Source organism: Balaenoptera physalus (genome assembly GCF_965194825.1).
Source record: "Balaenoptera physalus genome assembly, chromosome: 3".
In the NCBI taxonomy this organism is placed as follows: domain Eukaryota; kingdom Metazoa; phylum Chordata; class Mammalia; order Artiodactyla; family Balaenopteridae; genus Balaenoptera; species Balaenoptera physalus.
The window spans coordinates 22,210,737-22,221,260 of NC_138890.1; the positions used below are offsets into that span (position 1 = coordinate 22,210,737).

General features: G+C 48.2%; 1 long non-coding RNA gene across 10 annotated transcripts in view; it reads right to left on the bottom strand.

Moving 5' to 3' along the window:
* Positions 1–131: 131 nt before the first annotated feature.
* Positions 132–10,524, bottom strand: part of LOC309658226 — a 477,715-nt gene continuing 467,322 nt past the window's right edge. For 3 of the 10 annotated variants that reach the window (XR_014262092.1, XR_014262093.1, XR_014262098.1), the window contains one exon: positions 132–1,601. This is a non-coding gene — a long non-coding RNA (uncharacterized lncRNA). Of the gene's footprint in view, positions 1,731–2,469; positions 2,687–10,524 lie in introns of all 10 variants that reach the window. The other 7 variants (XR_014262095.1, XR_014262094.1, XR_014262096.1 and 4 more) reach the window with 7 other exon arrangements.

Consider the following 10,524-nt stretch of genomic DNA (forward strand, 5'->3'; position numbering starts at 1 on the left):
CACCCCGAGGGAACTCAGGATGAGAAAGCACAGGATACTGGCCCACATAGCTGAGGTGCATATCAAAGGAAGGATTTCAGTGAGCCCAGACTTTTGCATCTTCCCATACACAGAAAAACACTAAAAATTCATTAACTCGAGATGTCTGGTTTTCTTTAATTAACAGGAATCTTTCGATGTTCCGATTACCTGGTCTTTGTTGCAAAAACTCCTATAGTTGATGGTTCCTCCCTCTCCTTTTTGGATCAGTCCCTCAGAGAGAGCTGAGAGGCTGTGTCCCAGGCTTAAGTCCTCAGTTTTGCCCACCCAATAAAACATATTTCTCAACTTTGAGGTTGTGCATTTTTTTCAGTCAACATCATATATATGTTAAATATACATATATAGAATATATATACACAAATATACATATATATTAGTGTAGGGGGTAAAAACATGGACTTTTCCTTGTTATTTAACCACTCTGAACCTCAGTTGCCATTTCAGCAAAAGAGACATATTAACAGGTCCTAAATCACAGTGTTGTCAGAAGGGCTAAACACACATAAAGCCTGTACCCGCTGTCTGGCAAACAGTAGGAGCTCAACAAATGTTGTCCAATGGCAAGGCAGCCCTCAAGAGACCAGCGGTCAGTACGTGGTGGGTATTATGATTATTGTTCATTTCTTTCAGGGGCAATCTGGAAGCGCAGAGGCAGAGGTCTGGAGGAATTTTAGGGGTCCACACGATACACCCAGGTGGGAACAACACAGATTCCCTGAGTGGGGTTCAGGGAGCACCTCAGCAGCCCTGGCCCTTCCTGCTCTCTCAGTTGGGAGGGTCTCAATGCTGGACTTTGTATTTTCAAAAGATGGCCCGGGCCTTCTTCAGAGAAGAGGAGGTGACAGACAGCATGATGGCGGCTGATGAAGGTGTGGGATGATGAGCGGAGAGTCAGCTTGTACCAGAAACATCAACACTCAACCAATGCCTGGCTCTACTTCCTCACCTGTTGATTGATGACTAGGCTTTATCTAGTTTCAGGACGAGAGTAAAACACAAGGATTCGAAATAGAGTCACAGGTGTAGAAAACAAACTTATGGTTACCAGGGGGGGAAAGTGGGGAGGGGAGAGGGATAAATTGGGAGATTGGGGTTGACACATACACAACACTACCTATAAACTAGATTACTAATCAGGACCTATTGTATAGCACAGGGAACTCTACTCAGTACTCTGTAATGACCTGTATGAGAAAAGAGTCTAAAAAAGAGTGGATTATATGTATATGTATAACTGCTTCACTTTGCTGTACACCCGGAACTAACACAACATTGTAAATCAACTATACTCCAATAAAAATTTTAAAAAAACACACGCAAGGATTCTCCAAAGATCTTATGTTTGGACCTGATTCCTAGATCTTCTTCTGGGAATGGGGGGTGGGAGGAGAGAGAGTAAAGGAAACGGTGGGGTGGGGCGGGGGGACGTGCATAGGGAAATGAGCGCTTCATGGTGGAAGCACTGAAGCACCACAAAAGGAGTTCCATCGATCCTGGAGAAATCCCCTCACGTCCCCTCCAGGAAAACTTCAAAACTCAGGACTGTCGATTCAGCGCACCTGAAAAAAACAAAGCAGATGGACGTCAGGACCCCGTTGGGATCCTGCAGCTCCATGGCTGCGGCCCCAGCAGTTTGGAGGGCAAACAGCTTACTCCAGAGTATTGATCCAGCCACAGCAAGGTGCAATCTGCTTAAAAAAAAAAAAAAAAAAAAAAAAAGCCCGTTTGAGAAATAGACCCACAGACACAGAAAACAAAATTTCGGTTACCGAAGGGGAAAGGGTGAGGGGAGGGATAAATTAGGAGTGTGGAATTAACAGAGACACACAGATATATGATATATGTAAAATAGATGAACAACAGGGTCCTACTGTAGAGCACAGTATTACTGTGCTCAATATTACTCAATATCTTGCAATAAACGATAATGAAAAAGAATCTGGAAAAGAATATATATATGTATGTATGTATACGTATGTATGTGTGTATGCATAACTGAATCACTTTGCTGTACACCTGAAACCACCAACAATGTAAATCAACCATTCTTCAGTTTAAAAAAATAATTTAAAAATAATTTTAAAGTCTGTGTATGTACAGCAACCCTACCCCGTCAAGCCGGGAAGACGAACAGCAGTTACGTGTAGACAGAGGCAACCCACCACATTGTCCCCAGCACGCAACTCCAGACATGGTCAGAAGCCTTTTACTGCCTGAGAGTTTTAGCACATGAGGGGGAAGCTTTTCAACTCAATTAGCATTCAATGGTCCTGATGCTCAATCACAGGGATCAGCTGGGAAGTTACTAAAGCCATTACCAGGGGCTGGAGTCGCCAGTTGAGTTTGAAATGTCAGTGCCTTTCCCCTGACACCACCTCCCCTCTTCCCACTGTCCCTCCCAAGCAGAGGTCCTGATAATTTGGTAACCTTTCACAACAGCAGGGAGTCACCCTTCAGTCTTGGGATCAGGGACTTTGAAATGCCCAAGGAGTCAATTACAGCTTGGCTCTGTCCCTGGGAAAAGAAAGCAGCATCCGAGAGGTGGAAGGAATTGGGGTCCTGGGCAACGCGGGCATGTGAGTTCCGAGGCGCCTTCTCCCAGATGCTGCCTGCATCCCACCAAAGCTTCCGAAGAGACCACAGCCTGTAGGGGTAGAAAGAAGAGCCTGGGAAGACCCAGCTCAAGGTTGCTCTAAGCAAAAGAGAATATGAATGGAGAATTGTCTCGAATTAGAGGAGGATTGCAGGAATGCAACCCTTTGTATTCTAAAGATCTGACAGTGAATTGGTAGGTAGGTAGGACCTTGGCTAGTTGTTAATCAATACCCATTGGCCCTTTCTCTTTGCTGCATCCAGATTCCCTTCGACAGCCCCCTTGCCTCTGGGTGAGGCCCTGGGACGAGCCCTGACCAGTGGACCATGCGCAGAAGTGGCTCTGTCCTCTCTGGGCAGAAGAGGCCAAGAGCGTGCGTGCCTTCTCCAAGCTCCCTTCTTCCAGCGTCGGGGCTCTGAGGACCCGAGGAAGGTGACGCCACAATGTTGAAGGACCCTGAGTCCCTCACATCTGCAAAGAACAGAGTCTCCCACTCCAACCCTAGCCAGTAAATCGAGCAAGAAAGAAAACTTGAACCTGTATGGATGAAGAATGTCGCCTGCCCTATCAGTCAACAGAGTGTTGCAGCCATCAAGCCATCATCAGCCATGGCAGCCATCCCCGATGGTGCACCCGGAGGGGATTCAGGATGGAGAAAAGCAGGATGCTGGCTCTAGATAGTTCAAATGCACATCAAAGGAAGGATTCCAATGAGCCCAGACTCCTGCCTCTTCCCATACATAGAAAAATGCTAAATTCATTAACTTGAGATGTCTGGTTTTTCTTTAATTAACAGTAATCTTTTGATCTTCCGACTACCTGGTTGTTTTGGGGTTTAATGTTTTGTTTTGTTTTGTTTTTTGCAAAACTCCTATATGTCCTGGTTCCTCCCTTCCCTCTTCAGTGCAATCTCTCAGAGCGATCTGACACTGCCTCCCGGGCTTAAGTCCTCAGCAAGTCCACCAAAAAAAAGATGATTCTCAACTTTTAGTTGTGCATTTTTTTTCAGTCAACACCTGCTAAGCCACTGAGATTTTAGGTTGTTTGTTAGTACAGCTACCATCAGTTATCCTGACTGACAAAATGACATAATCAGAATTACAAACAAAAATATCCATCATATATATATATATATATATATATATATATATATTTATAAACAACAAAATAACGGAATTAACTGTCCAAAAAAGGGAGCTGGTTAAATAAAGGATGGTACACGATACAGCCATTAAGACACGTCTTTAAAATGATGCTAATGACATAGGGATACGATAAAAGTGAACTTATTGTTTTTTATACTGCAGCGTAGTAACCAAAAAGTAATTGTAAAATAATTTAAGTACTTTGCTTAGAGTCTTTGAAGGGGATTTATGGATCACAGATTTTTTTTTTTAATTCTCCCTTTCCCGTCTTACCACAGCACTTGCTCCCACACTTCCTTCTTCAAATATTCGTGCACAAAATCCCCGCCACTAGCCTACTTACCTCTAGCCTCCCCTTCCTTTTTTCCCCAATACTGTACCCCCAAAACTAAAGGACAGTCCACCATGCAGAAAAGGAAGAATAGGTGGAAGGAGGGTAAGACTGCTAACAGTCATACATCAACAATGCTCACCCAGAACCTCTGGCAAAAGGAACTTCATTTTCCTACATCTTTCCAGAATCAGAATCTTGCTCACCTCTGGCCCAGGCTCAAAGGGAGCTCTTGTCGTCAGAGAAAAATTAAGGAGTTCTCCACTGCCTGTGAAAGTAACTGAGGATGCTTTCTGATACATTGCAGGCACGGAGAGAGAGCATGTTTAGCTTAGTCAAGGCCTCTTTTATGACATGGAAAGAAAAGAGGTCAAAGTTACATTAAAATGAAGAATCAAAGAGTTCTTTGATTTTTGAAAGAAATCATTAATTGCATGACTTTTGATCAGACTGCATGTCTTATCAAATCTGGAGCTCATACTTGCACGTGGATGAATAATACAAGAGTCCCCACAAGATCCCTCTTCCTCTGTAGCCCCATGTTTTTCTCCCTTTGGCTGGTGACAGTGGTTTTTTTCCTCTACGTGAGTTGGATGGGTTGGGAATGTGTCACTTTGAAAAGAAGATGCCCTAACACCTGTCCATAAAAAAGGCAGAGTTCTGGTTCCCTCAGCCCTCCCATCCATTCTGGGCACCCACTCAGGGCTCCAAAATGATCTTGTTGGCTGGGCCTTCACAGTAGATAGGTGTGAATTAAATGACGAAGCTCTGGGCTGCGTCAGACAGAGGGGGCAAATCATAGTGTCTGATAGGACAGGTATTTTGCCTGTTTTTAAATTTCTACACAATGGGGGGATCCTTTTCTAGGCTGACCCATCTGGAAGTTGCTTCCCCCCCCCCCAGGTATCAAATTCAGCCTCAACAGAACATGGGCCCTCAGAGATGCCACAAACATAGAGACCCCAGAATGAGAAAAAGGAGAGCGCTGTAAACCTGGATCTCAAGGAGGACAGAAACAGGCATTTTGCAGACAGCATGAAAGGAAAGCACAGAAAATGACTCCACTTAAAACAGAATTTTGAAAAAAAAAAAAACCCAAAAAACAAAAAACAGAATTTTGAGCTACAACAGCTCCGGGGACTTGAATTCTCTCCAGTTAGTAAATACATAGTTTGCACCATCTTACCACAGAATAATCTGAGATAAGATGAGAGACAGGGTACTAAAGATCGACAAAACCTAGATTTTGAGTGAGGAGGACTCTGAAATGGGCAAGAATAGAGACATCTGCACTCAATACAAAAAGCTGAGAGTTTTGTCCACCCTTGTGAGGAAGGTATTAAGAACCTCAGTAAAGGGGCTTCCCTGGTGGCGCAGTGGTTGAGAATCTGCCTGCCAATGCAGGGGACACGGGTTCGAGCCCTGGTCTGGGAAGATCCCACATGCCGCGGAGCAACTGGGCCCGTGAGCCACAACTACTGAGCCTGAGCGTCTGGAGCCTCTGCTCCGCAACAAGAGAGGCCGCGATAGTGAGAGGCCCGCGCACCGCGATGAAGAGTGGCCCCCGCTCGCCGCAACCGGAGAAAGCCCTCGCACAGAAACGAAGACCCAACACAGCCAAACATAAACATAATAAATAAATAATAAATAAAAATTTTTTACAAAAAACCAAAAACATAAAATCTGGAAAAAAGTTGAACACCTATATACGCCCTGCAGACTTTACATTTAGTATTTTGAAGAAAAAAAAAAAAAAAACCTCAGTAAAAATGACTTAGAGTCTTCAATTACTCCTTTTCTTAGTAAAAGTGGAGGGAGATATACAACCTTAGTAATCGTTACGGATAATATCCGGACTATGGGTGTGTCACTGGCAATCTCAGAAAGTGGGTCTCTCTTGCCCTCTTGGGGCCCCTGGGGCTGTGCCAGCCCACCGGCACGCCCCACGTGGGGTGTCTGCTAGACTAGGGCATGGGTGGGGAGGCCCAGGTGTGAGGGGCCAGGTAGAGTATCTCTGCCTCCCCCCTGATCTCCTCCACAAAACTGCCCCTCCTCCTGAAGCCTGACCCCCAAGTCACACGTTCCTTATCATGACCTCACTGGGTAGTGATGACCTCACCGGCCTTCTAACAGTTTCCATGGCAGCGTAACTGCCAACGTGCTGCCCTCAGAGAAACTTCCCTGACAGTTCTCCACCAGATACCAATCTCTTTGGTTGTCTGCGAGAGAATGTGTGACTGGATCGTCTATATTAACTCAGACCTGTGCTCTGTTCCATGGGTGGGCAGTGCGGCAGGTACACTGAGACTGCCCGGAGGCATGGTGTCCACACAACCTCACCTGGCTGCCTCATGTTCCTGTGGGGTTTGCCCACTGCGTATACCTGAGCGCGTTCCCAGCTGTAAGTAATACCAGTGACCTGGGACACCTTCAGGGACCCACAGTGCTCACTGCTGAGGACAAGTGAAAGGTCATCCCTGGACAAGTGTGCAGGATGGTCCTGATCTTTATAAATGTAGCTTCCCCTTTGGGCTACAGGATGCTTCCATTCAGACCCTTTCCTGATTGGCCTCTTAGCAAAAGACAAGTGCATTTTTGTTGGCAAATGGTAAATGGAGCAGTTTGAGGAAGAGGGCCACTCTTGAAACACACCTTCAAACCCAGGCACCTCTGTGCTGTCATGGAGACATCTATATCGGTGCCCTCAGACACATCCCATCCTGAGCTGCTGAGTACTAGGGGAGAGGGTGGTGCCATATTGATGGGAAGACTGGAAGAACCAAGAGGGATGTTGAAGTGCTAATGAGACTGGAGGGCTGAGGAGATGGTGTCCCAGGAGGCTGGGTTGATGTGAGCCTAGACTTGGTACCCAGAACGTGGTTCTCAGTCTCCTGATCACTCTGCCTCAGTATTTGGCCTTGTTCTAATCTACATAAAAGTATCAGAGGGCTAGAGTTCAGTGTGGTCAAAACAGGCAGTATAAATGGGGCCCAAGAGGGGTTGCCAAGGTGGGAGGGGTTCTTCACCAATTTATATTAGATTATTTTTTTCCAAAACTTGAAAGACATTTCCATTAAAGCCTCAGAAGTGACAGACTGCAAGAAATGTTTTCTCTGTTGTGGAAGGGAGAGATGGAGAGGCTCATGATTGCAATGACTTTCGGGTTCTACTGTTTTCCCTGGAAACGGTGAAGAGACTTCCTCATGTGCTGCAGCCGTAGGCTCTAGGAATTGCTTTTGCAGCCAGTGTCCCTTCCCTAGGGACTCATAGAGGTGATGGGCCAAGGCTGTGTTTTGGATGTCAAGTCGATTAAAGGTCTTCAGCCAGAAACTGGGAGAGACATGAGAGAGGGAAATTCTGGCAGGAGACTGTGTACAGCAGAAGTGACTGATCAGTTCTGATTTTCTTTGCAGCAGCAGTGGCTCCCGTTTCTCCTCCTACCCCTGGTCAGTACCATGTCCACTACCGAGGGTGTGGAGAAACGCAGTTGGGCTGGCATGGGGAGACATACTGCCTGGTTGGTGGCTACAGGGCCTACGGGGATGTTCCTTTGGCCACGCCAGCAAAGGTGGAAGCAGAGAAGCCAGTCCCCAGACGTGCTCCCAAGAGAAAGCACGCTCCGGAAGAGTCAGACGAAGACCTGGGTTGCCCCAGACCCAAAATCCGGCGATTGGAGCATTCATGCAGCTTCGGACTAGAAGGTGCTTTGATTCTCAAGCAGGGTGGCCCAACCTCTGGGCACATCCCCTCTGCAACAGCCCCAGTAAACCAATGTCCCATCCTTACTTTCCCAAGGTCGGCAACAGGGAGTCCCCTCCTAAAGAAGGTTCTCTCGCATTGCCACACTCTCAAAGGCTGCCCCCAGTGTGGTTCCTTCCTGTGGGCCTGATCAGCCTAAGGGCAGAGGTGTCTCTTTCCTTCTCTGAGTCGGACCAAATCGTCTTAGTAACACCTCTTCACAGTGGTGACCATGTGTTTCACGGGGGCTGCTGCTGAGCCTTTATCTCATCCTTTCATGGGGGAGAGAGGGAGGATTATAATGATTTTTACTTCTAGGGGAGAGGGTGGTGCCATATTGATGGGAAGACCGGAAGAACCAAGAGGGCTGTTGAAGTGCTAATGAGACTGGAGGGCTGAGGAGATGGTGTCCCAGGAGGCTGGGTTGATGTGAGCCTAGACTTGGTATCCAGAACGCGGTTCTCAGTCTCCTGATCACTCTGCCTCAGTATTTGGCCTTGTTCTAAGCTACATAAAAGTATCAGAGGGCTAGAGTTCAGTGTGGTGGAAACAGGCAGTATAAATGGGGCCCAAGAGGGGTTGCCAAGGTGGGAGGGGTTCTTCACCAATTTATATTAGATTATTTTTTTCCAAAACTTGAAAGACATTTCCATTAAAGCCTCAGAAGTGACAGACTGCAAGAAATGTTTTCTCTGTTGTGGAAGGGAGAGATGGAGAGGCTCATGATTGCAATGACTTTCGGGTTCTACTGTTTTCCCTGGAAACGGTGAAGAGACTTCCTCATGTGCTGCAGCCGTAGGCTCTAGGAATTGCTTTTGCAGCCAGTGTCCCTTCTCTAGGGACTCATAGAGGTGATGGGCCAAGGCTGTGTTTTGGATGTCAAGTCGATTAAAGGTCTTCAGCCAGAAACTTGGGAGAGACATGAGAGAGGGAAATTCTGGCAGGAGACTGTACAGCAGAAGTGACTGATCAGTTCTGATTTTCTTTGCAGCAGCAGTTCCTTTGGCCACGCCAGCAAAGGTGGAAGCAGAGAAGCCAGTCCCCAGACGTGCTCCCAAGAGAAAGCACTCTCCGGAAAGGTCGCACAAAGATCTGGGTTGCCCCAGACCCCAAATCTGGCCATTGGAGCATGGTGCCAGGAGGTAGACCCCACAGCATCTTGCTGGCTGAGGCACTCTGAAGAGAGGGCAATGGTTTAACTGCCTAAGGCAGCGAATGCCTCTTCCTGCAGTGACCCACTCCGTCCCCCCACTGCCCACTGCCACAGATCACAACCTGCGTCGTTCTGTTTGAGCCTTCCTCAGCCAGGAGCCTCCTGCCACACTAAATGGCCAAAAGCAAGGAGCCTCAGAAACTGAGGTTTGAAATGACAGTCTGCCCTGAACTTCCCAGGGCTGAAGCTGGCCTGGAAGAAAACGTGACGTTCCTCTGCTCAATCCTCAGGGGCCCCTTTGTCAGCTGAAGACAGAAAAGTCTGCACTCTGCGAGCCGAGAAGAATGCAGGAGCAGAGACAGGGTGCAGAGAAGCCTTAGCACTCTACCACATGGGCTCCTGCTCTGAGCCATTGTCAGCGGCCACCACCACAAACCAGGGGGAGCTGGGTTCTTTGAAACTGAAAGCAGCAATCTGTGGCTTCCCAAAGAGCCTCCTGCCTGGGGTCTCAGGAGGCAGGATAGAGAGACCCAGGAAGACCTGCTCCCTGAAGCAAGCACAGGATGGAGAGTCAAGCAGCACGCACCCTGCCCCGAGGTTCACATGCTCCTTTATTCCCAGCCCTTTCTGTCCCCAGGGGGGTCCCTTACTGCTCAATGTTTTTCTGTAGCAGACTTCTAGGGTCGCCAGTGCTCACACTTAGGTCACTACCCCTGTGCTAGGCACTCCTGCTACCCAGGAAAGGTTCCAAAGGTGGAACAGCTCCAGGGGGTGCCAGGGATCAGAGCAAAAACTTGAGAGGCTGGGGATGAAGGAGTTTGGGCACAGTCCCTAAAGCATCTCAGTGGTTGAGCTTCTGTGAGAAGGCACATCCCCTCTGTGTGGGTGTGTGTGTGTGTTGGGGGGAGGGGGTCCCCAGAGGAGGCAGCTAGGGGGAGGGCCTGAGGCTGGAAATGGGGAATGGCGTGCGGCCTCTGAGCAAGCACAGGCACTTAGCCCTTGAGGTTTCTGGGAAAGGTAGAGCCACAAGGGCCTCGAGATAAGGCAAGTGTAGCAGCAGAACCCAGGTGCCAGGTCTTTCCTCAGAACCTATACTTCTTCACGAGGCCAGGCCTTCCATGCTGAGGTAGGAGGGATCCTGGCCAGAAGGTCGGCCAGCAGCCCTGGGAGGAAGGTTGCTGCGATGGGGGCTCTGCTGCCATGGAAATGACTTCATTTCCTTCCACTCAAATAGCCTACTGACTGGGTTCCTGCTCTGTTGAGGAAAAGGGTCGTTGACTCTCCCCAGAAGGTGTTCAGTTCACATCCCAAAAGTCCCTCTCTTCAGGCCCTGGGGAGGTGTAGCAGCTCCTGAGGGCGCTCTTTCCTGAGGCTGGCTGACAGAAGTGGGGGGGGGGAGGTTTCCTGAGAGTTCCCGGGTGCTGGTTGAAGTCCCCAGAGAATGGTCATGCAGGTTGGGGAGTCAAGTAGGTGGAGAGAGAAGGTCGGGGGCAGAGGGCCCCTTCCTGAATCCAGAGCTCAC